The sequence below is a fragment of the Acipenser ruthenus genome, chromosome 2 (genome assembly GCF_902713425.1).
Source record: "Acipenser ruthenus chromosome 2, fAciRut3.2 maternal haplotype, whole genome shotgun sequence".
NCBI classification, from domain to species: Eukaryota; Metazoa; Chordata; class Actinopteri; order Acipenseriformes; family Acipenseridae; genus Acipenser; species Acipenser ruthenus.
In genome coordinates, this window is record NC_081190.1 from 4,018,210 (window position 1) to 4,044,458 (window position 26,249).

The 26,249-nt window shown below is 40.5% G+C and overlaps 1 long non-coding RNA gene across 1 annotated transcript; it reads left to right on the forward strand.

Annotated features, from left to right (window-relative positions):
• The first annotated feature begins 14,365 nt into the window (after positions 1-14,365).
• LOC131697515 (uncharacterized) lies at positions 14,366-21,557 on the forward strand. The gene is made up of 3 exons (XR_009307335.1): positions 14,366-14,511; positions 19,827-19,957; positions 21,325-21,557. It is a non-coding gene; the product is annotated as an uncharacterized LOC131697515 (long non-coding RNA).
• The last annotated feature ends 4,692 nt before the right edge of the window (positions 21,558-26,249 follow it).

Genomic DNA, 26,249 nt, shown 5'->3' on the forward strand with positions numbered 1-26,249 from the left:
CTTAATGTTAAATTCTCTGAAATATTATAGACTGATAAACCGGCTCAAGTTAACTGGCCTGTGGGAAGAAAGGTAGGGAGCAGTGATTAAAAGTTTACTTGTGTATCTGAATCAGTGAGTTCATTAACATACTTCAGGTTTCTTTAAGTAAAAACATTTACACTGAAAAAAAAAAATATATATATATATATATATATATATATATATATATATATATATATATAATCAGTGACATGCAGTGGGTTTTCAAGTAGGGCATGCAGTAATATATGAATGTAACATGTAACTCAAGAAATTAATATATATATATATATATATATATATATATATATATATATATATATATATATATATATATATAGGTTTACTCACCCTATTTATAGATGAAATGCAGCCGACGTTCTTTCTTTACAAATTCTTCTACAGCAGCGTCATAAAAGCTCTCCCGACTTCTTAGCTTGCTGTAAGTTGTTGAAGCTAACACCCTGGGATCCTTCAAGAAGCTGCTTGATGAGATTCTGGGATCAATAAGCTACTAACAACCAAACAAGCAAGGTGGGCTGAATGGCCTCCTCTCGTTTGTAAACTTTCTTATATTCTTAAGTAAGTTTTTTCAATTGACATAGTGGCCAGTCCTGACAGACGTGATTGATATATATATATATATAAAAAAAAGTGCAACGTCAAGGTTGTTAATGTCGAATTAGTACGCTACTCTCACGCAGCAAGACTTGGGCTGTATTATCTACGTGTTGCTGTGACGTCACTCCAGTGAGCAGTTCCTATTCAAACTGATAGTCAAGTCGTGCAGAGCGAAAGCCACTACAGAGAGCAGGATACTGGGACCCAGACACCCAACCCGATGCAGAACTAACGCAACATGACATGAGAAAAATAGCACAAAGAAAGTCCACACAATTAATATACGTTAAATATATATATAATGTAGGAACTAGGAAGACGCCTTTTGATTATATTTTCTAGTATTATCGCACCCTTTTTTATTTTTCCGACAGTACATGCAGTGCATGCCTTGCTTGCCCTGACCGCACACCGCTGATATATATATATATATATATATATATATATATATATATATATATATATATATATATATATATATATATATATATATATATAATAGCAAAATAGGTCAACATAGGCAGGCGCATCACACAGAGCGAGGCAATCCACACACGGGGAGGGCGGGCGTGAACCGGAGATTTTTCGCACTAAAGCATAGCGCCGATACCGCTGTACAAAACAGCCGTGTCCTTTACAAAGTGCGTAAATCTGGCTTATGTCTTCGTGGGTGATTACGTCACCTACCAGCCCTGCTGCTGCCTTCCCCCGCATGTCTAATTTCAATATTCAAGGGGATCTGATTTAGATGGATAATATTGTTTTTTAATGTTCCTAGTGTTTAAGATCCTACTACTTTGCCTGGTGGATATTCTAAACATTTATAACTCTTTCTTTTTTACTCATTTTCCATGTGTACCTTCTCATTCTACTCGCTGTGCTAAATTTGAAGCAGTGACTTGATTTAACTTAATCTGTACAATTTAGGATTTCATACACTTCAGCTAAGTCCCCTCTTTCCCTTAATTGCAGGTAATAGATGTTAATTTATAAGAAGTTTCAGCACTGGGGTGGAAACATCTCCAGTTCAGAATCTCATCAAGCTTTCTTATGAAGATAGCAGACAGCATTAACTTTTTACAGTGGTCTTTATTTTTCTCTCTTGAAATGATTTAAACACTGGGAACACTATATATTGTGATACACTAAATACAGAATGCAAAGGTGTTCATGCATATGCCTCAGTAGTACTGTAACTGATCTCATCTTTATAGTATTTGTGGGCAAAACACCACCTGTTTTAAACATTAGTTCAAGGCAATTTAATTTTGTGTTTAATAGCCTTCATCTGAATAAAATGTAAATAGTTTGTTCATGAAAATATTGTTTTACAGTGTTCAAAGTTTAGTGATGCATCTGATCTAACAGTGTTGTAATCTCCAGTGCTGTGTTGCACTAAGCGTTTGTGGACCTGTGTTTCAGAGTTCATGTGCATTTGTGTTTTCATGGCAAAACTATATTAGGAACCATGAAATAATATTTGTCTCTCAGGTTTTTCATAATTTGTGAATCAAAGGATAAAAAAGCAAGACATGTATAGAAACACCCCATAAACATACACCCCTCTATACAACAAGTGCTGGGAGTTCAAGCATTGATGAACTTTTCTGTAGTCAGCGCTACAGAGTGAATCATTTTTACTGGATCCCATTTTGGAATCTACCTTGCGTTCATTCAAACCCAACGACAGAATGACCGGGCGAATCACACTGTTCCAAATCACTTTGAGTGGCTGAGCTTGAGCTGAGGAAAGTAACTCTCTGAATTCAGCTGTTTAATTTAGGTTTATTCTCCATACATTGTTATATAACCACAGCAAAAAGAGAAGGTCACCAGAAACATTTACAATAATGCCAATCACACCGTATAGTTGTTTAGACAGGAATCCCATTTAAAAAGAGTTCTGTTATGGTAGGCGGAAAAGATACATCAGGTAGGTGTCTGTTTGTAAACAAGTTGCACAGAGAGCATTAGAATGATCAGCATCCTGCTGGTAAGAAGAAACAGGCCCCAGGTTGAACATCAAAGCTCACGTTCAAGCTCGGGAGAGGCAGATGGAAGTAACTTTGCCTCAAGGTAACTCGCAAGCTGTTTCTATTTACCATACATAAGTGCTGAAGGTAATCAGTAAACATCTTTTAAGCAGGAGTTTTAACTGCAGGTCATGCCAACAGATGACTCCAGAACAAAAAAACTAAAATGCTGTTTGGAATAACTTACTCATCTGCGTTAGTAATTTAAGACATAATCATAATGTATAGTATCATAATGTATAGATCTAACTGGCAGATGTTCAAAAGTCGTGGAGCCACGAGTAATGTTCTGGCCTAACGAATAATGAAATACAGTGTTTTCAGTTGGGCCCTGTCATGTTAGATTTATACAATGCCTCAATTAATTAAGAGGAAGGGAGAGAGATAAGCGAAAATGTGGTTCAAAAGGTCAGTTCACTATATCCACAGAGGACCTTGCCAGCCTGTCTGTGTGTGTGTGTGTGTGTTTGTTTACAGGGTGAGAGAGGCAGAAAGGCTGCTTTGTCTTTAATTAAACTGCACTGCCTGCTGTAATTCGGCATTTCGGCAAGATTTTGGAAGATTCTTTTGTTTTATAACATAAAACATGAGTGCCACTCTTTAAGGCTTGGCCTGCACTTTTACAAAGTAAAAGTTGAGTTTGTGTTCAGAAAAACTGCTTGCATTTTTTGCGGTCCATCCTTTTCAATGACAACGTCAGAAATAATCTCTCTGTAGTTGTCTCTGTATACTGTATACACCGGTATATGTATAAAACTGTCAAAGCACAAGTACTGTAAAAAAATGCTTCAGATTCAAGATTTAGCTTTAAGGTGTGACCGGTGATGATTTCACATTGAGCTAAAGCTTGGCTCTAAGGGTTACCTCTACCTGCCAACTTTAAAAACTGGCAGAAGTTGAACCTGATGCAATTTCAAGCACTTATGTGAGTCTAGGAAAAGGGATACATGTGTTTTTTTTTTCTTACACCTTTTGTAGATATGTCTTTTGATGTGGAATTCAGCTGAACACGAGCAATGACAAAATTGTACATTGAAGATCATGTACTGTATGCTTTTTAGTTGTTCTCCATGGAACTTCAATCCTGATCGTGTTCTACAGGGCTTGTATAAAATAGCAGTTGCAAATCTGAACCAATACTTTTTGGGGATCAGCCTCTATAGGTTTGTTGTTTTCAGATTCATTTAAGATTGGGGATGTACATGCTTGAAGCTGCTGCCTCTGGTTGTGTGCTGTGTACCCAGTCTCACGCACGACTCCAGATCTTCCTGAACAGTTCTATCTGCCCACAGGGAAACTACAGCCTGCACTTCCTCAGTGTCCCAAGGCTGTACTTTTCTCTCTTCAGACTTGCTGCCCACCATATTGCTTGTTGTTTGTCTTTCTGGAGTGTACTGACTGATGCAACATAATGACAAAACTCATTAACCCCGCCCGTGGCCCGGCTTGGCTCAGAGCCAGATTCAGATGTCTTGTGAAGCTGGAGTTTCACGGTTTGGTTCTTGCTCAGCTAGACAGATAGCCAGGGGAGAACCACCCGTATCGTACTGAGCCCTCACGGGTCGGATGTGCCAGTGGAGAACCACCCGTACCCGTACCGTACCGTACCGAGCCCTCACGGGTCGGATGTGCCAGTGGAGAAAGGGTATCAGTTACCCAACACTCCTTATTTTAGTTTTGCCAGTTGCCATTACAAAGCCTGTTTTATAAGGAAAAAAAAACTGGTTTATAGAAATGTTTCATGAATTTATTACAAAAATACCACCTGAGACGTGATATTCCTGAGCATGAAACTCGATGAAACAAATCTTAGCGTTCTTGACAGTGAAAATATAAAATCACTTGCCAGACCCGAGGCAGAAAATGAATGGAAATAAAAGTTTTAAAGAAATATTGACTGTGCTCTCGGACTCTGTTCTACACATTTGAAAATGATATCTTAAGTAAATATTACAGCAAGATGTGGAAACTACAGTATTTTAGAAAACAAAAATGTGGATGGTGGTCTGGTTTGACTCATGCGGAAGAGGACTTACTTGCCCAATAAGCTGTATAAGTCCCAAACAGTTTTAAAAGTATACTAAATTGGGCTACCATGAACAAGAAGTAGTTCAAAGCAAAGTTATTAAGTAGGAAATGGATAACGTTTTTAAAGTAAATAAGAGTTGTGCAGAAAAGAAAACTTATTAGCCCATCGTGGGTTAACCTGGATTGGTTCCACTATTTGCAATGCCATACGTCATTGTGCATTTCATTAGGTTCATCAGCCAGCCTTATTGAAAACCCCCTACATCTGGCTTCACCTCCGAGTGAAAGGGCCCACTTTCACTGGTGTGATACCTGGATCTCCAGCACTAATTACACATACTGAAAGCAGGAGTTATGGGATCGGGGGACCTGCACGCTGCTTTCACACGGCCCTCCTAGACAAAGGAAGCCCTATTCTGCATTAAGCTTCTGGCCTTAATTAGGAAAGGATCGATGACCAGCTACATTTAAAAAATACGCAATTACAGCAACAGCGCTTTTTTCTTTTCTTTTTTTTATACCCTCCCCAAAGAAGTTTATTTGAACAATGTCTGGTTTTAAACAAAGACCTTGGTAGTCTTTTTGTGTGGCATGGCTATGGCATACAGACCTTTTTTTATAACAAGGCACAGAGGGAAGACCTCGGCTGTGTTATGAGAAGGACGAGCACCTTAAAGTTCAGTGAGTTTCCCCCTCCTTGTTCGGTGTGTAATAACACTTCCAACAATTATATTCTCTGTGTCCTAATCAGCGTTGTCTCATTTGCACATTTTTATTCGCTCCGCTCCTTCTGTTTCACTGACGTCCAGCTCCAAAACGAACCAAGCTGCCTGACACTGTTCATGCTTGTGTGTTTCCAAAACACAAAACAAGAAAACAACAGTGTTGAATGGTTCACATGACCCCCAACCCCCAACAATCAATGACCTGAAAACAGTGTGCAGAATACTTACTTTGTTTTTGTTTTCTGAGAAAATAAATAAATAAATAAAGGTCCGTCTGGTGGAACAACGAAATTATAGTGATTCCACATATGATACAGCCTGTAAATAAGGCCTTTTTTGTGTAAATAAAGGCTTGCAGAGAATACCCACCCGATCCTGTTAAAATGCCCCTGCAGGTTGTGATCGCGGCATTCGGAAGTAGCAACATAAGGATCCTGTTATTACCCTGCGGAGCTGGTGTAGGCATTAATTTTGGGTAAAGCTGATTTAAGAGACCTGAGGCAGTTCGAGCACAGTCCAGCAGTGCATTCATTTCAGGTAAAGCTGATTAAGAGACCTGAGGCAGTTCGAGCACAGTCCAGCAGTGCATTCATTTCGGGTAAAGCTGATTTAAGAGACCTGAGGCAGTTCGAGCACAGTCCAGCAGTGATGGAGAAGACAGTGCATCCCTGCTGACGCTACTCTGGGCCTCACTTCATATTCTGTGCTAGCTTCCTCCTAAACCTGAAGAGCCTGAAGGGAGGTTTTTTTTAACAGATCAAGTGGTCACTCACATAGTCTCATTGAGCATATTCCATGAACATGGGTAGGTTTGTACAAGAAGACAAGTAAGTAAGAACACCACTGTTGATCGAATAGCATCTACGGTGACTATAACAGGATGTCTGATTCATCTTTCAATGGACATGTGGTTACTCAACTGGTTTCACTGAAAGTCAGTGGGTGGCATTACATTAAGGGCTAGCTTCTCAAAGCTCTACTCCAAATCACCAGTAACCATATTTTTTTTCAGGATCAAAGGATGCACCCCAATAAAGTTACTAATCCGAGAAATAAGCAACTCAGACATTTCATTTTGGTGCTTGTAAGTAGTCTTTGGCTTATTTTTTATGTTTAATTGTTTGCCTCAGAGTCCTTATTAATCGCAAAGCTATTATATGTGAAATATTTCATTTAACAAGCTGTCTCACCAGTGCATTGGCGCCGCAAATACAGAATGACTAAGAGAGGGACACAGTGTTTTTGCCCATTTTATGCCTCTCAGGTCTTTTGTTCACTAAATGTCTTGTTCCCCATGAATAGATAATTGAGTATGTAATCTTCAATTACATGCAACATATTTGTTGTTAAAATGGGCAGTCTTTCTGGAGGCCTGTGGCAAAGTGGTTAACAGTGTGCGGGTGAGGTGATCAATAATCAGACAAACAACGATAATCCAGGTGTGTCACAAAGACGGCCGGAGTGGGTGGCGTCAGACTAGAAGCAGGAAATAAATAAACAAAGACTTGGAGTTTTGGTGAAGCTGAGCGCGTGATCGCTCTCAGCATTTAATAATTAACACAGAACAGAAAATAAAAGGGTTGAACAAACAGAAAACACAGGGCACGGCACTATACGCCAAAATAAAACAGATAAACAAAACGGACTAGACAGACAAACAAACACGGTGAGCAGATACTTATTATTTACTTTACTTGGTTTTACTTTCTCCTTCTCTCTCTCCCGTTCTCCACTCACCAAACACCCAACCCCGACTGAATGAAATGTGCATCTATATATGCAGTTGTACCGAGACTCGACTGCTAATCAATCATTCAATTGGAGTCGCGGTACAACTGCAAGTGAATCAATAAAGTGCAATTCCCCATGCTCACATTTTACTTGCACGTGAAGTGCTGTGCCATCCTCGTGCCTAAATACAAATATACATTTTAAACACTCGTGTTACACAGACCCGTTTATATCCCGTGTACCAAGGACTATACACCAACATTTACACACAACACGTAACATATAACATACACAGGGGGGCACTTTGCCACAAGGTGCAATGATGGTTTATTTTTAAATCCAATGGTCTGTGGCAGTAAACAATGCAGTAAACAATGATAAGCAATACAGCGGCGTGTATTGCTTTATTTATAATCTGCGGGTTGGCCCCAATATAACAACAGTCCCATTTTAATTCACCCACACGTAACACAAACACAAAAACCAGTCCACAGCGCGGGCTCTAGTGCATGTAGTGAATACAGTTCTTTGTGAAACAAAGTGCAGTGATATTGATCCGGGTTTAGTGCTGGCCTTTGGCGAAAGCTCCGGATTGTGTTAGCCGTCTAAATAACAATACAACAGTATTTTAAATAACGACAAACAAAACACTCACAGTTCACAATACAGGTTCTGCTTTTGGTCATGCAATTTAACCATTCACAAAGGAACACATCACATCACTACTTCCCCTTAAATAACGTCAACCATGACCCCTTGGTCAACGAGTGCAGCCGCTCCTCCGATCCGCAGGTGCCACATCGTTTCCCTTACGGGTGGATGATTTAGTGTACCGTAGTTCTGCCCTCTTTCTAGATGGCCGACTTCCGCCTAACCCTGGGAATGAACTGTCGGGCCATGCAGTCCAGAGTACTCTGTTCCCTTGAAACAGCGCCCTCGCAGGTCGGGAGGGAGATCTAACACCAAGAATCATTTGATCTCTATCACAAGGCTGCACCACCATCCTGGAACCAAGTTGCACCATGGAGGTCTCCCCTGATAATCCCATGGAGCAATATTGTTCATGGCAGTTGAGTAATATAGTTTAGGGGGTGTACGCGATTATGTTTTTGCTAGAAGATCATGCTGAGCACACCGCACAGAGTGTTACTATTTTTTTAATATGTATAAAGTGAATAGCATCTTCTCCCCATGCAAACTTTCTGGACGGGCTCTGTGTGAGAGGCATGAGTCAATCCCTGCAGTGTTGATGGAGAGCTGTGCTGGTACATTACATAGAAAATACACATGATGCATAGAAATACAAAGAAGATGATGCATGCAGCACTGGGATATGATTGCATAGCTGTCACATCTTGTTTACAAAGTCTTCCCGGATGTACGCTCGCTTGCATACTTTTTGATTTTACTGTGTTTTCTTTGTCCTTTGTGGTTTGTGATAAGATTGTTATTTCACTGTGTTTATTGTTATCATGAGGATATGCAGGGTAGCACTAGTCAGCTTGCATGCTTACTGTATTTCCAAATAGGCCATTTCTCTCTTTTGGATAAGGAACGTATTCATATTCTGGTCATCACATTGTTTATATTTACCACAAATATTGAGAAAGACTGTACTATACAAGATGCTAACTGCATGGCACATATCATACTCTTTAGGGACTGATGTTTGGAATTTAGCCTAGTTCAGATACAAATAAGTTATGCAAACAAGAAGTCACAGGGATTTACATGGTTTTGAGGAAAGTTTCCAGATGGCCACACCATCACACACTAGTCACATATATACAGCACTGAACCTTGTCAATGACTTGTCGCTATCAACTACAATATAAAGAAAAAAGCTACCTGTTATTACGACACACAATATCTATTAAAAAGGGAAATTAAAACATTCAGGTTCTTAGCGTCTGCTAAGAAATAAAAAATAAAATGTGTGTAATTATTGATGGCAAAATGTGTATTGTGTGTGGGTGTTCAAATTTAATGTTCAAGTTAAGTGCTTTGTGGGTAACTGGCTTTGTTGAAGTCAACAGATCGTGACAGAACATGAGTTTAAAAAAACAAACACACAAACAAAAAATGGTGGCCCTTTATTCAGTGCATGTAGAATACGTAATTGGTTCTTCTAGGGTAATATCCCATCAGCAAATTCACAGAAATGGAGAAACAATCCTTTGCACTCCAGGCTACTTCTGTTGAAAAAAACAGCTGGCTGCAGTCCCTGCTAAGTGTGTTTCCCTCAGATTGCTTTTCCTATTTGCTTTACAGTTTGTGTTGTTTAATTTGTTTTCCAAGTCAGGGAGGCCGGTGAGTCACTGGCATTAAGTAGTGTGAATATAAACAGGAATTCAGAATATACACCCAGTGACAGCTGATTGATGACAGCGAAAACATGAATATTACCAACAGTTGTTAAAATGAATTGTACATGTAGCATCTGTTACATGGATTAGGTCAATCATATAATTTTTAATTAATATATATATATATATATATATATATATATATATATATATATATATATATATATATATATATATATATATATCATTTTGTATTTATTTATTGCATTTCATTACCAGTTTAGATTCTATTTGCACCCAATTGTGGAGCAATGTGAGCACATGGGGGGGCACACGGTGAGTCTGTGTCTTTCGTTAATACATCATAAACCATTAAACCACAATACCACCTAGATTTTTTAAGGAGTGCCCAAAATACTATAATAAATCACTTACCAGGTATTTGTTTAGAAACGACTTTATAAAAAACATCATGAAATCTGTAAATTGTGCATCACTCATAGTATAACCAGGAATCAATCACACTTTTATGCAATGGGAGTCTTATTTCCATCTCTGCTTCACTGTCGGTCTTATGCTTGAGTGTCATGAACAGCCTGGACATCCCTGTAGTAAGTGTGTTGCTGAATACCAGAGGACAAGTCATGCATAGCAACCTTCATGCAAATAATAGGTTACGCCCATGAGCACCATTAACCTGGTGCTAAGAGTAGTCCAGAGTCTGATTGTGAGCACAATAGAAACTCAGTTGTGGAGGGTGGATGGTGGGTGTGTTGGGGGCAGTGGCATTTTAGTTAGTTGGCACTAATTAATGAAGAAGAACCTATTTAACAAAAGATTGATTACAGACGTGGACTTTTTTTAAACAGAATGTTCACTTTAGAAGGAACGGTTTCATCTGTTTTGGCAGGTCTCCCCTGTCAGGTTATCTGGAGGGAAGAGAGATTTGGGTGCCCGCACTGCATGCACAATTATTGCACATGGGCTTTGATCTGAACAAATTGGGGTAATTAGCAATTTCCGATTTCCTCCTTTCCAGACCTACACCAGTGCAATGGCTGCTTATTCGTCGAGCGTGTGGGTGTGATAGATTCTCTGACACTGTTACAGGTTTAATTTCTTCACCCTTTCTCCTCCTTCGGCTACTTGTCATTTACCAGACATATATCATCACGTTTTGACATTGGGGATAAAGCTGTGGTTGAACTGGAGAAGGGTGTTTAGTCTAAACAAATGTATTTTACGGACAGTAATAACATTTTGGAAGTGACAGTCCAACTATTTTATGAACACAGGCTGGGTATGTGATATGTTGCAGCAAACCCCTATAGTAGGTGCTCTTAAAATCCATACAAAAAAACACACAAAACCCAACAATATGTATTTGGGCCATTTGTTGACTGTTTGGGCACATTGCTCACAAAGGGTTTGATTTGAAAAAAAACATAGACCCCATCAGGATGTGATTTTGTTTTTATAGAACAGGAGAATTGAATCCCCCACCTATCCATGGTCATACCGGGATTAACCCTAAAATGTATTTGGTTAGTGCAATCCAGAAGGAATCCCTGGTACTGTTACAAGTTCTAACAAAATCAACCCCCAAACATCTCTGAACAGAGGATGCTCTCATCTTTTTAATACATGTAAAAGATTTCAATGAGCAAACACATGTTACATAATTAATTAACCACTGCTTAAAAACAATGGCAGTGTAATTGTGCCTTATTTCACCCCTCGGTTTCATGCAATGAGACCTACCAAGGATGGGACCACATTAGTACCATTTATTTTTCTACCCATAATAGAATCTAACTACCCAGACCTTTTTCTCAGGTAAGAAAGTTACCCTAGAAAGAGTTGCTGCACATGCTAGGGTGGGTGGTTCTGTGTTTTTAAAAAGCAAACAAGAAAAAATAAATTCAGAAGCTTTATTTTCTGCCTTTCTATGGTTTCAAGACGGGTAGCTCAGCCTGCAAAGTAAACTTGCATTCATGTTTGTTTGTTTTTAGCTTTTGATTGAAACTGAGCTCTAGATGGCAAAGAGGTCGAAAAGTCAGCCATTATCCATGAAGGGCCAGCCCGAGAAGGAATATTTCAGTCCTGTTGCTATCGTATATGCTTGGCAGCTGAAACAGCTTTTGTAAACTTTTTATGGGAGGGCTTAAAAAGGCCAAGAATAAGTCTTTCTGCTGCCATTACTAACTGAACTTTATTGCAGTGTGAAAGGTAATCTCTCTCCACATGCCTAATAAAACCAGATGGAAGGTTTGGCTGGCCCTATAGAATTGCATTTCTACTCCAATGTATAAAGGTTTTCACCTCCAGGCTCTGGGTTCGAGCAGCCCTGGGTGGTGTGGGTCAAAACCCCCAGCTGCTGGTTGACTGTATGTGAAAGAAGTTCTGATGCTTCCAGGCACTCTTCCAAGTGGATTAGTGTCCATGTCATTAAACATGGAATCAGAGCACAGAATGAGATGGGTCTTTCTGAGTCACCAAGGATTTAACAGTCAGAGGGACCCTCATGCATTGTCCATGGAGGGCAGTGTTGAGGCACATGTTGCTGTGTGGCGTCTTGCTTTTTAGCTGCCTATGTCTAGTCCTACACTGCTGATTGAGCACATCAGTGCTGTTAGGGCATGTGGTGCTTATATACAAAATATACATTGTTTTACTGCAATCTTGTATACTGGTATCTGCAGCCATTACATTGTAGACTCTTCACTGTGCTTTGTGAAAGATAGCTGCCATTTTCTTAAGAAAAAGCAAAAGTAGATGATTGACCTCGTATCCTGTGACTAACGTCAAAGGTTTCCCTCAGTCATTATGTGCAACACTGCGCAGAATACATTGTCTAATTTTATTGCTAACTATCAAGGATCTAAATAAAGCCACCATGCTCAATCGCAGCCCTCTTTTCAGTGATTTTAATGGTATTCAATATTCTTATTTAGGTGGTTTAATGTCACGGTTGCTGGTCGTGTTTTTTGTGGGGTGGATAGGGTTAGTTAGAATGGCTGAATATATCACATCCCCCTCGTAAATTGGGGCTGCATTTAACGTGTATGTGATTCTGAGAAAAGCATCTGTCGCCTGCACTGCTTTACTGATGAACCCTTAAACACAAAATGGGTGACTCGGTTTGCAGCTCAATTTGAACTCCTGTGTGTGAATTTGCATCACCCTGGTTAAAATGGCATTTTGCACAGGTTGTACATAACACTTGATTTTGATTTTTTAAACATACCTTTATTCCCGATTTGTGTAGATTTTTTTTAAGGTAAATAAACTTGGGAATTACTTTTTTTAAAATGTTATTTTTTACTTTTACCAGTTCGTGCTTCCTTCTGCAGCAATGCTGATGCTCTGATTGAAATGAGTGACATGTTGTGGGAACAGAAAACCAGCATTGTTGCAGGGGGGAGTATAATCTGGATACACTGCTGTCCTTAGACATTTGTTTTTCTTGCTGGCAAAGTAAATGTTGAGGAATGTATTGTCCAGTTGATTTATGATCCATGATGTGTGATTTAAAAATGTTAAACAAAGTCGGAAATATATTTAAAGATATAAAGATGTGATACAGACTACACAGGACATTGCAAAGGTAACATAATGCGTTTCTAACAGTCTTTGCAGGGTGTTCACTAACACCTTAATGATTTGAATGATATTAAGAACATAAGAAAGTTTACAAATGACAGGAGGCCATTCGGCCATCTTGCTCGTTTGGTTGTTAGTAGCTTATTGATCCCAGAATCTCATCAAGCAGCTTCTTGAAGGATCCCAGGGTGTCAGCTTCAACAACATTACTGGGGAGTTGGTTCCAGACCCTCACAATTCTCTGTAAAAAAAGTGCCTCCTATTTTCTGTTCTGAATGCCCCTTTATCTAATCTCCATTTGTGACCCCTGGTCCTTGTTTCTTTTTTCAGGTCGAAAAAGTCCCCTGGGTCAACACTGTCGATACCTTTTAGAATTTTGAATGCTTGAATCAGATTGCCTCATAGTCTTCTTTGTTCAAGACTGAATAGATTCAATTCTTTTAGCCTGTCTGCATACGACATGCCTTTTAAACCTGGAATAATTCTGGTCGCTCTTCTTTGCACTCTTTCTAGAGCAGCAATATCCTTTTTGTAATGAGGTGACCAGATCTGAACACAATATTCTAGAAGAGGTCTTACTAATGCATTGTAAAGTTTTAACATTACTTCCCTTGATTTAAATTCAACAGTTTTCACAATATATCCGAGCAGCTTGTTGGCCTTTTTTATAGCTTCCCCACATTGTCTAGATGAAGACATTTCTGAGTCAACATAAACTCCTAGGTCTTTTTCACAGATTCCTTCTTCAATTTCAGTATCTGCCATATGATATTTATAATGCATATTTTTATTACCTGCATGCAGTACCTTACACTTTTTTGAATGGTAGGATGGTGAATCCTGTTCAAAGTGAATAGCAGAGAGATGTAACTTTCATAGAGTGATTGAGGCAGGTTTTACACCCTGTTTGTAGAACTGTAAACCCCCTATGATGCTATGAGAAACTTAAGTCGATATTCTAAATTTCTTCAAGAAACACAAAACCTTTGCAATTAAACTTTTACAATGTTTGTTTAGTATTTCTACATTTACCACCAGTCAGTGCGTTATAGACTCTTAGGGTGGCAGGGATGTGTTCTTTGGTTGGAAACCCAGTGTCTTCTTTATCTACAGTCTCCTCTCAGGTATAAGAACATAAGAACATAAGAACGTTTACTAACGAGAGGAGGCCATTCGGCCTGTCTTGAATGATTATAGCTGAAAACAATGGGTGCTTTGTCAGCATGTGGTAAAAAAAAAAAAAAGTAGAAAATAATAATAAAAAAAAAAATCCAGAAAAAATGCCGACAGACCACTCTGAGGACAGTATTTGTATTACTTTGAGAGACGATTTCTGTTTTCTATAAAAGGAGAGCTGGCATCCAATCTGTCCTGGAAAGAAGAGGAGAGCTACGGCTGTGGAATGCTGTTGGCAGGCAGCAGAAACAGAAGCAGTGAGGAAAGGTACGTACAGTAAGAACATAAGAAATCTTGAGACGAGAAAAAAGGACATTCAGCCCACCAAGGCTCGTCCCTTGTTAGCACACCATTCTCCCCTATGGGGGGGACTGATTTAAAAGCACAGAATGTAGTCTTTTTTAAAATGTTCCCAGTGTTATAGATCCTGTAGATAATGTTCCAGACTGTGGTTCATTACAGGGGCCTCCTGATACTTGCAGTTTGTTTACACAGGAAGAGAAGTTGCAGTGAGGGCAGGCAGCAGGTCCCAGAGACCTGCAGAGCTTCTGGGATCTGGGTAGGATTTATGAAGCAGGGACCATTTCTGTTCATGATTTGTGGCTTCTGGCAAAAAAAAAGCAAGTGGTCCCAAAGCTCCAAGGTCTTTAGCGCTTTTACTGTAATCAGTATATCACATCATGCAGTTTGTAATAGGACATAAAGCCATTGGGTATAGTTGGGGTTGGTTTTATGTAATGCTTTTCTCTTAAACTCTATCTATCTATCTATCTATCTATCTATATCTATCTATCTGTTCATCTATGTATCGATCTATCTAGATACACACACAATATATATTTATAGCAATATATGTCATCACACCATTATAACCTAAAGAAATTTAGGCTAATTGAAATCATGCCTTCAGTTAAATTGCTAATTGTTAAGCCGCTGTCAAATGTGTAAAAACATGTTGTTACATGTTGTGCTTACTTTAACATTAATTTAACCATAAGTCCTTTCCTCTCAGTCATGCACTTTATTTCGTTTTGTGAAGTTGAGAGAGCGATCACCCTGCTAATTCGTGGTCAGTTTATTGACAGAGGCTAAGATGGGTTCAGATCTGTTTGGTAGTTTCAGCCAAGCCCTATGTTGACCACCCCACATTTGTGTTGAGTTCAGCTCAGGAGAGGCCCAGGGCTGAATAGAGGGGGAGCGGTGTTCGTTCAGCACCTAGAACAACACCTGCCCCAAATCAAATGAACAAATCTGTTGAATTAACTTACAACTACGTCTCACCCGAAAGACTAGTTTTCAGGCCAGAAAAATAGCGCGCCTATCAGTGGTTAAAGCCTGGTTCCCATTCGCACCAATAAATGATAACTTTAATGCATCATCTAATATGAAATTGTATCTTTAACAATCTTCTTCTTCTTCTTCTTCTTCTTCTTCTTCTTCTTCTTCTTCTTCTTCTTCTTCATTTATTTATTTATTTATTTAGAAATGTTCTCCTTTTCCGAATAGCTTCCAAAAAAGAAATAACACTTAGAAGGCATTATTCAGGATTGTGGAACAGAGGTGAGAACAAACATCGGAGGTTAGCTATTGTGGTTACAAGTGAATAAATAAACACTTCAGACGTCTCATTTTCCCCAGATTAAAACACTGAGATGTGTCCGATCCAAACAACTGTCTGGACTCATAGAACTAACACTAGTGAAGTGGTGCAGAGAGATCTTACTGCACTGTGGAGTTTGCTTTTCCCCTAAAGTATACGTAAACTGCTTTCACTCATGCCCACGGGTCCTTCTACTGTATGTATGATTAAATAAGGCAATTGAAGGAGAAGTAAAAACGTTCCCTAACTTGCAAGAAAGACGTTAACACATCTAACTCTTTAAAGCATTAAGTCATGTCTGTGAAACTGGAGATGTGAACAGTGGTCCGTTTGTCAAATACATGTTAACAAAGATTATGTATGTTTTCAATTATTTCATTTTTTTCATGCCAAAGCTTAAGGCAATAAAGTGACAGACAGGTTGTACAGTTTTGCCATAAGCAGTACAACGTTTAATACATAGAAACCTGTTCTCTGAGACTTATTGGGGTTTGTGCAATTGAGCTAAACCAGGGCGGATCTTCACAGTGTAGTTATTTAAATCAGCATTTCTAAAAGTGGGTATTTGTGTCTTTAAAAGTTGTCATATCCTATGGTGCCTGGTACAGTATTTAGATCTGTTGAATATAGAGCATTATATTTTAATATATAGTACCTTGTCAGATTTTAATCGGCATCCTTTACGTGCACAATGGAGAGCACCACAGCTATGTCATTCACACCTGTATACTACAACTTTTTAAAGTATGTTTTTTTATTAACCTTTGTCTGAAATAATCGTTCTATTCCATTGAAAGAAGTGTTTCATCAGTAACCCCTGGCATTAGAGCAACTGTCATTCATTGGAGTCATCTTCTCAGTTCTGTTACTGATGAATAACAGAAGGGCTGACCTTCATAGAAAACAATGGGAGAGAAGCATCCAGTTGTTGTATAATGAGAGATAAGTACGGATAAACAACGGTAAGTGTTGAATTCACTGTTTAGCGTGCTGTTAGGCACGAGAAACTGGATTATTTTCTTAACGATTCAACACTTTCAGTTGTTTATGCCGCTTAAAGCATTTCTTCCTAATTGATACTTCCATAACGAGATTCAGTTGATTGGTAATTGAATTTGGTTTTTGCTCTTTTGTTACACTTGGTTCAAACAGTTAAAATATTTGCCTCTCATATTGCGGGAATGTTGTCATGAGATCCTCGGAGTTTGAGTTTGAAATTTCACTTACACAGACGAAAGTGTCTGTTGTAAGTGAAGATAGCAGCAAGGTCTATGTTTTAAATGTAGAACATGAAAGTGGCATTAGAAAAATAAAAATGCAAAAAAACAAATGTGAACCAGGAACGGAGACGGATTAAGACCTGAATATAATTGCGAGTGATCAGTTTTCACTTGTTTGAATAATGGTTAAAGGAAAGAAATGCAAAAGTTTAAATCTAACGCCTGTGTAATTGATGAAGATTTACTAAGTGATGATTCAATTCCTGTTGTTCCTGAACGTGTCCAGAAGATATGTGAAATAAAAATTAGAGGGGGGTGTTTATGTGGATATTATTTTTTTACATTTTGTTAATGTATAATTGTATTACTTTTAGCAAACAATTTGAAATGCTAAACTGAAGTTGTAAGCCCTTTTCTAAGTGTTACGTTTGAAATGTGTATTACTATAATTAACTCATTGTTGAAATGATTGCTGTGTTATAAAATGGTATTCGCTTTTCTGTTGAATTGTTCTGACTGTGGTTTCGTTGACGAATCAACAGTTTTTGTTGGATTTACAGCACAAACTGTAGATTTGTTAATCAACAATAAATCTGCCCCGCACTCTCCTCCTCTTCGAAGCCACACAGGCATTTTCTTAGAAGAGTATTAGAATTAATCAATCAAAAGATCAAAGTGCAACATCACAGAAATGTTTGAAAGATTCTGCAAAACTGAATAGATGACATCCCAGGTCTCTCCTGCGAGGATGATTAAGCTCCCTTCTGTAGTCGAGAGGAGAAGGGCTACTTCTGTGTTACAGTGCCTTATACTGTATCACTATTGAACGCAATACAAAGTATTGTTTTTTCTTTTAAGACAGGCGAAGTCATCAAAACTTTTTCCCAGATGGAATATTTTTTACTGAAAGAACAAAGAGACCAATTACAACTCTTTAACAACGTAGGACTGTGTACAAGCACCTACATGAAGCATGTCTGATTTTGTTTAGTTTGGGTTTGGTAACTTTATTGGCTGTGTTTTTACTTTGAGAAAAAAAAAAGCTTTGTAATAAAAAGCATTGAGAAATCAGCCCAAAGTGTGTAAAAGGTCACAATGTACTGTATCATTTAAAAGCAATAAGAAAAGGCTGTTCTTAATCCTTGCTGATGTAATAAATGAAGTGAGGTCATGTTCTGAGACAAAGGATTCCAAGAGCATTTATATTAAATGCCAATTGACTCTCAATATTGTACTTTTTACTTGTAATCTTAAAATTAGCTGTGACTGCACCTCCTCCATAAACCCAGGGTTAACATTCAGGTTGCAGTTATGTTGTAAGACGCATACAATACCCCTTGTTATAAGTTTCCTAATGTCTCAACCTCCTTGTTATTGGAATCTATGAGAGCATTGCATTTAAAGAACACATTGTATTTAAAAGTGCTTGGACTGTGAGCTCAGGAGCTGCTCTTCAGCTCTACAGCAGTTGCCTGTCATTGACATATGTAATATAGGCTGGATCAGATTAGTAAGCGCCAGTACCACTGAGTGCACTGCAGTGTGCTACCAGCAAAACTGTGGGAACCCTGATCCAAAGGGGCACTAGCTGTTACTTCTATAAAGACACTTTGGCACATCTAGCCTATGCTACACACACACACACACACACACACATATATATAGTGCTCCCTCGCTATAAGGCTCTCGGTTATAACGCTCCTCGGATACAGCGCTCCTACAGCATGTCCCCCAATTCCCTATACTAGTGATTCATGCAGTATTTCTACATTAAATACAGTACTGGTGTTCTTCAAAATGTAAACAACTTCTCAGTATAACGTTAGGTTACTTACTGTAACCCTGGTTCCCTGAAAGAGAAGACCACCAAAACATTATGTATGGGATATGCCTTCTTATTGGTAGGTATTCACTGAGCTCTCTATACCTGAACTGCCAATAGGCCCCTTCCTGGATGACAAACACTGTGGCAAACACTGTTGAAGCAGCAAAGGTCATTCAAAATGATCTAGACAGCATTCAGAATTGGGCGGACACATGGCAAATGAAATTTAATAGAGAAAAGTGTAAAGTATTGCATGCAGGCAATAAAAATGTGCATTATAAATATCATATGGGAGATAGTAAAATTGAAGAAGGGAACTATGAAAAAGACCTAGGAGTTTATGTTGACTCAGAAATGTCTTCATCTAGACAATGTGGGGAAGCTATAAAAAAGGCTAACAAGATGCTCGGATATATTGTGAGAAGTGTTGAATTTAAATCAAGGGAAGTAATGTTAAAACTCTACAATGCATTAGTATGACCTCACCTAGAATATTGTGTTCAGTTCTGGTCACCCCGTTAAAAGGCATGTCGTATGCAGACAGGCTAAAAGAATTGAATCTATTCAGTCTTGAACAAAGAAGACTATGCGGCGATCTGATTCAAACATTCAAAATCCTAAAAGGTATAGACAATGTCAATCCAGGGGACTTTTTTGACCTGAAAAAAGAAACAAGGACCAGGGGTCACAAATGGAGATTAGATAAAGGGGCATTCAGAACAGAAAACAGGAGGCACTTTTTTACACAGAGAATTGTGAGGGTCTGGAACCAGCTCCCCAGTAATGTTGTTGAAGCTGACACCCTGGGATCCTTCAAGAAGCTGCTTGATGAGATTCTGGGATCAATAAGCTACTAACAACCAAACGAGCAAGATGGGCTGAATGGCCTCCTCTCGTTTGTAAACTTTCTTATGTTCTTATGTTCTTACATCCTCAGTCCCGCCTACCGAGGGGTTAAAACTGTCATTCCACGGAAGCCATGTGTCTTTTTGCGTCGAAGCTGTGACGGCTACTGATGCGACCTCGCTGGTTGGTGATCATCTTCTCTTTCAGGGAACCAGGGTTATGGTAAGTAACCTAATGTTCCCTTTTAATTCAAAGAAAACCACCAAAACATTATGTATGGGAAATGTACAGCGGCTCTCAAAAGTATTCACCCCCCCTTGGACTTTTCCACATTTTATTGTGTTACAACATGGAATCAAAATTGATTTAATTTTGAGTTTTTTGCCACTGATCAACACAGAAAAAGTCCATAATGTCAAAGTGAAAAATAAAATCTACAAATTGTTCTAAATTAATAACAAATACAAAACAGAAAATAATTGATTGCATAAGTATTCACCCCCTTATTTGGTAGAAGCACCTTTGGCAGCAATTACAGCCATGAGTCTATTTGGATAAGTCTCTACCAGCTTTGCACATCTGGACACTGCAATTTTTGCCCATTCTTCTTTGCAAAATTGCTCAAGCCCTGTCACGTTGGATGGGGACCTTTGGTGAACAGCAATTTTCAACTCTTTCCACATATTGTCAATTAGATTGAGGTCCGGGCTTTGACTGGGCCACTCCAGGACATTGACCTTTTTGTTTTTAAGCCACTCCAGTGTGGCTTTGGCTGTATGCTTGGGGTCATTGTCCTGCTGGAAGATGAATCTTCTCCCAAGTCCCAGGTCTCTTGTAGACTTCAGCAGGTTTTCCTCCAGGATTTCTCTTTACTTTGCTGCATCCATTTTGCCCTCTATCTTCACAAGCTTTCCAGGCCCTGACGCAGAGAAGCATCCCCATAGCATGATGCTGCCACCACCACGCTTCACGGTAGGGATGGTGTTCTCAGGATGATGTGCGGTGTTAGGCTTGCGCCAAACAAAGCGCTTAGCCCAATGCCAGTTTCGATGGCTGATACGGCTGCGGCCATCGGACCCAACAGTTTTTGGAACCGCACCAAGAGGAGCTTTGATCCCTGTTGTAATAGGGAGAGGCAACCCTAAATAGCTGCTACTCTGTCTTTCAACAGGTATGCACGCATCGTACCGGAGTCCAGCCGGAACCCCAAGTACGTCGTTGTGACAGAAAAATCAACGATTCTTGGTGGTAAATCTCCCTCCCGCTAAGTAACGGGAACAGAGTACCCTGGACTGCTTGGCCTAACACTTCGTTCCTAGGGTTAAAAGGAAGTTGGTCATTTAGAAAAGGGGCGTCGTTTTGGTACATTACCTCATCAACCCGGAAGGGAAGTGATGTGGCAGCCGCGGATTGGAGGAGCGGCTGCAATTATTTGCCAAGGGGTCATGAGTGACGGTATAAGTAGGGGACAAAGCGATGTAATCTGTTCCTTTGTTTTGGTTATAGAGAAAGATCCCGGAAGGACCTGAGGATTTGTGTACATGTATCACGAGTGTTTTGTTTGTCTAATTGTGTCTTGTTATTATTAGACGGCTAACACGTTCCGGAGCTGTCACCAAGGACCAGCACAAACCCGGAACAGCACTTCACTTGTATCATGAAGAAACTGTATTTGCACCACGAGCACTAATTCAGGCACTAAACTGACTTGTGTATGTGTTTTGTGTTTTGTGTGGGTGTATAATAAATGGTATTGACTATTATTTCTGGACAAACCCGGGGATTACAAATTACTTAACATCATTTATTGTTTACTGTTTGTTTTGCCGTCAGGCACTGGACATACAAATCATTAAACAGCTTTGCACCTGGATTATAATTGTCTGTTCATTGATCACTGCTCCCTCTCGCGACTGAGCACATATCTGCCAGTCGTCGAGATAGTTTAGTACTCTGATCCGTTGCAACTGCAAGGGGGCCATGATAGCATCCACGCACTTTGAAAACGTATGAGGAGCTAGGGAGAGGCCGAACGGCAACATGGAGAACTCATAAACGCTTCCCTGAAAGACGAAGCGGAGGTACTTCCTGTGCTCAGGACGAATGGGTACGTGAAAATACGTTCCACGGTGGTAAACCAGTCGCCCAGCCGGACTGACTGGAGAATGTATGACTGTGAGTCAGCATTTGGAACCTCCTCTCCTTCAAGAACTCGTTGAGGAATCTCAGGTCTAGGATGGGGTGAAAGCTGCTGTCCCTCTCAAGTACCAGAAAGTATCTCGAGTAGCACCCCTCTCTGCAGGAGGTGGGGTCTATGAGACAAATGTGTCTCTTGCACAGCAAGGCGGCCACATCCTTCTGGAGTACCAAGACCTGAAGAGGGTCCAACACGGATGTCCCAAAATGAACTGCAGCACGTAAACGTTATGCACGGTTTCACCCAGGTGTCCGAGGTGCAAGCGCACCAGAATTGCAGCTGTTGTGCAGTGAAAGGATGGGTCTGAGGCCGCAAGCCTTCATGGTACCTTCTGGGGCTGCTCAGGTCGGGGCGGAGCACTCAGGTCACCCAGCAGGGCCGTGGGCACCGGGACCGCCCTTGTGACGGTGCGTGCCTGGGGGGCCTGCCAATGGCTCGTCCTCCCCTGCACCAGAGCACGGGGAGGGAGCAGCATGGCCAGCTGCTGAGATGCTTCGCACTCTCGGAGGGAACGCTGTAAGATATCCTCCACAGCCAGCCCGAGGATATCAGCACGTCCAGCAACGCCACCTTATCTGCGTCGGGCACCCTTGCCTGCGACAGCCACAGCTATCTGCGAGCCACCACCAGGCTTGCCAGGCTCCGGCCCAGGGATTGCCTTTGAAGACCAGAGATCTGGGGCAGCATACTTGAGAGGAGGCGAAGCTCAGAGGCCATTGGCTCTGGGAGCGGGGTCCCTATAAGCACGCCATCCAAATATGCGGTCAGGATGCCTGCCATGTTAGCTGCGGTCCCATGGGAGACCCAGGGACCGGAGCTGTTGCGGATGGTAAAGTGGCCGGGACCTCTGCCGGCGCCGCAGGAGCTTGCTACCTCGAGAGAAGCTCGAGGACCTGGGCCATCTGCACCTTAAGGTCCATAATGTCCCTAGCCTGCCTTGAGCGCTTCACCTTTCTCGCCTGTGGAGAGGGGGAGCAACTACGAGGTGTTGGCGCAGGAGCCTGAGCGCAGGGGATCTCCTGCGAGGGGCTCTGTGATAACTGGAGGAGTGGGGGTTGGGGTCCTGAGGGCTGCTGACGGCTCCACCATGGGGGACGGAGTGTCTATTCCCTTTTGAGTCTACTGCGACGTACTCTGGGCTGAAAGGCCGTACACATGTCGCAGAAGCCCTCTCTGCTGATTGCTTCAGTGGCATGCTGGACCCCTAGGCACTGCACGCATAGTGAGCGCTTATCGCTAAGTGGCATGTTCGCCTTGCAGGATGTGCAGGCGTGGAACCACGGGATGCTTGACATGGCTGGCTTGCACCGAGTAGCACTTTTTTGCTGCAAGAGGAGCTGCGGCTTTCTCCTGGAGACGAGACGCTTCAGCCCCGCTCCGGCAGCCGAACCTGGGGCGACCAGCTCTCCTTCTCGCATTTCGTTTGCTTGTCTTTCACATCTAACTGAACTCCTGACTGCCGTTTAGCCAGGCTATTTATAGTTTAAAAACTGCTAATTAAAATGATCTATGAGTGGGAATGTTACCTTTTTTTATGAGAGAGATATTTTATTTTGTATTTTAGTCAAACGTGTTTTGTTATGTGTCCTGCGGCGCCCCCAACCCCTCCCCTGTTTATAACGCTCTTCAGTTATAACATTCATATTGTGTGTCCCCCGAGACCCGCGTTATAGCGAGGGAGCACTGTGTGTGTATATATATATATTGTAAGATAGCAGGGATAGGGTCAGATTCTTCCCTGCTAAAACATGTGTGTATGCACATTCTGGCTGATTGTTTAATTTCTTTTATTGTTTATTATCCCCTGCACCTGGTAGTAATTGGAAATTAGAAACAGGTGCAGTGTATTTAAGTGGTGCAGTCAGTCTGCACAGGACTGCTGAATAGAAGGAGACAGGAGGTGCTGTTTCCGAGCAGTCAAGAGAAAAGTAAGTGTCGTGATAAAGTGTTTTGTTTTGGTGTTATATGTCAGGTAAACAGCTTAGCTGTCCTGCACGATAGACAGGGACCTGCATAAATGTATAGTGAGTGCTCAATGAGAGCTAGTTTTTTTTTGTTTATTTTGTTTTTGTGAAATTAAAGTGTGCAGTAGCGCTTAAAATCAAAGTTTCTGTCTATGGGATTTGTTACTATATACAGACGTGCTCAAATTTGTTGGTACCCTTACAGCTCATTGAAATAATGCTTCATTCCTCCTGAAAAGTGATGAAATGAAAAGCTATTTTATCATGTATACTTGCATGCCTTTGGTATGTCATAGAATAAAGCAAAGAAGCTGTGAAAAGAGATGAATTATTGCTCATTCTACAAAGATATTCTAAAATGGCCTGGACACATTTGTTGGTACCCCTTAGAAAAGATAATAAATAATTGGATTATAGTGATATTTCAAACTAATTAGTTTCTTTAATTAGTATCACACATGTCTCCAATCTTGTAATCAGTCATTCAGCCTATTTAAATGGAGAAAAGTAGTCACTGTGCTGTTTGGTATCATTGTGTGCACCACACTGAACATGGACCAGAGAAAGCAAAGGAGAGAGTTGTCTGAGGAGATCAGAAAGAAAATAATAGACAAGCATGGTAAAGGTAAAGGCTACAAGACCACCTCCAAGCAGCTTGATGTTCCTGTGACAACAGTTGCAAATATTATTAAGAAGTTTAAGGTCCATGGAACTGTAGCCAGCCTCCCTGGGCGCGGCCGCAAGAGGAAAATCGACCCCAGAGTGAACAGAAGGATAGTGCGAATGGTAGAAAAAGAACCAAGGATAACTGCCAAAGAGATACAAGCTGAACTCCAAGGTGAAGGTACGTCAGTTTCTGATCGCACCATCCGTCGCTTTTTGAGCGAAAGTGGGCTCCATGGAAGAAGACCCAGGAGGACTCCACTTTTGAAAGAAAAACATAAAAAAGCCAGACTGGAATTTGCTAAAATGCATATTGACAAGCCACAATCCTTCTGGGAGAATGTCCTTTGGACAGATGAGTCAAAACTGAAGCTTTTTGGCAAGTCACATCAGCTTTATGTTCACAGATGAATTCAAAGAAAAGAACACCATACCTACAGTGAAACATGGAGGAGGCTCGGTTATGTTTTGGGGCTGCTTTGCTGCACCTGGCACAGGGTGCCTTGAATCTGTGCAGGGCACAATGAAATCCCAAGACTATCAAGGCATTCTGGAGCGAAACGTACTGCCCAGTGTCAGAAAGCTCTGTCTCAGTCGCAGGTCATGGGTCCTCCAACAGGATAATTACCCAAAACACACAGCTAAAAGCACCCAAGAATGGATAAGAACAAAACATTGGACTATTCTGAAGTGGCCTTCTATGAGTCCTGATCTGAATCCTATCGAACATCTATGGAAAGAGCTGAAACTTGCAGTCTGGAGAAGGCACCCATCAAACCTGAGACAGCTGGAGCAGTTTGCTCAGGAAGAGTGGGCCAAACTACCTGTTAACAGGTGCAGAAGTCTCATTGAGGGCTACAGAAAACGTTTGATTGCAGTGATTGCCTCTAAAGGTTGTGCAACAAAATATTAGGTTAGCGGTCCCATCATTTTTGTCCATGCCATTTTCATTTGTTTTCTTATTTACAATATTATGTTGAATAAAAAATCAAAAGCAAAGTCTGGATTTCTATTAAATATGGAATAAACAATGGTGGATGCCAATTACTTTTGTCAGTTTCAAGAAAATTGTGCATTCTTCGTTTTTTGTGGAGGGGTACCAACAAATTTGAGCAGGTCTGTGTATATATGTATATATATATATATATATATATATACAGTGCCTTGCGAAAGTATTCGGCCCCCTTGAACTTTGCGACCTTTTGCCACATTTCAGGCTTCAAACATAAAGATATGAAACTGTAATTTTTTTGTGAAGAATCAACAACAAGTGGGACACAATCATGAAGTGGAACGAAATTTATTGGATATTTCAAACTTTTTTAACAAATAAAAAACTGAAAAATTGGGCGTGCAAAATTATTCAGCCCCTTTACTTTCAGTGCAGCAAACTCTCTCCAGAAGTTCAGTGAGGATCTCTGAATGATCCAATGTTGACCTAAATGACTAATGATGATAAATAGAATCCACCTGTGTGTAATCAAGTCTCCGTATAAATGCACCTGCACTGTGATAGTCTCAGAGGTCCGTTTAAAGCGCAGAGAGCATCATGAAGAACAAGGAACACACCAGGCAGGTCCGAGATACTGTTGTGGAGAAGTTTAAAGCCGGATTTGGATACAAAAAGATTTCCCAAGCTTTAAACATCCCAAGGAGCACTGTGCAAGCGATAATATTGAAATGGAAGGAG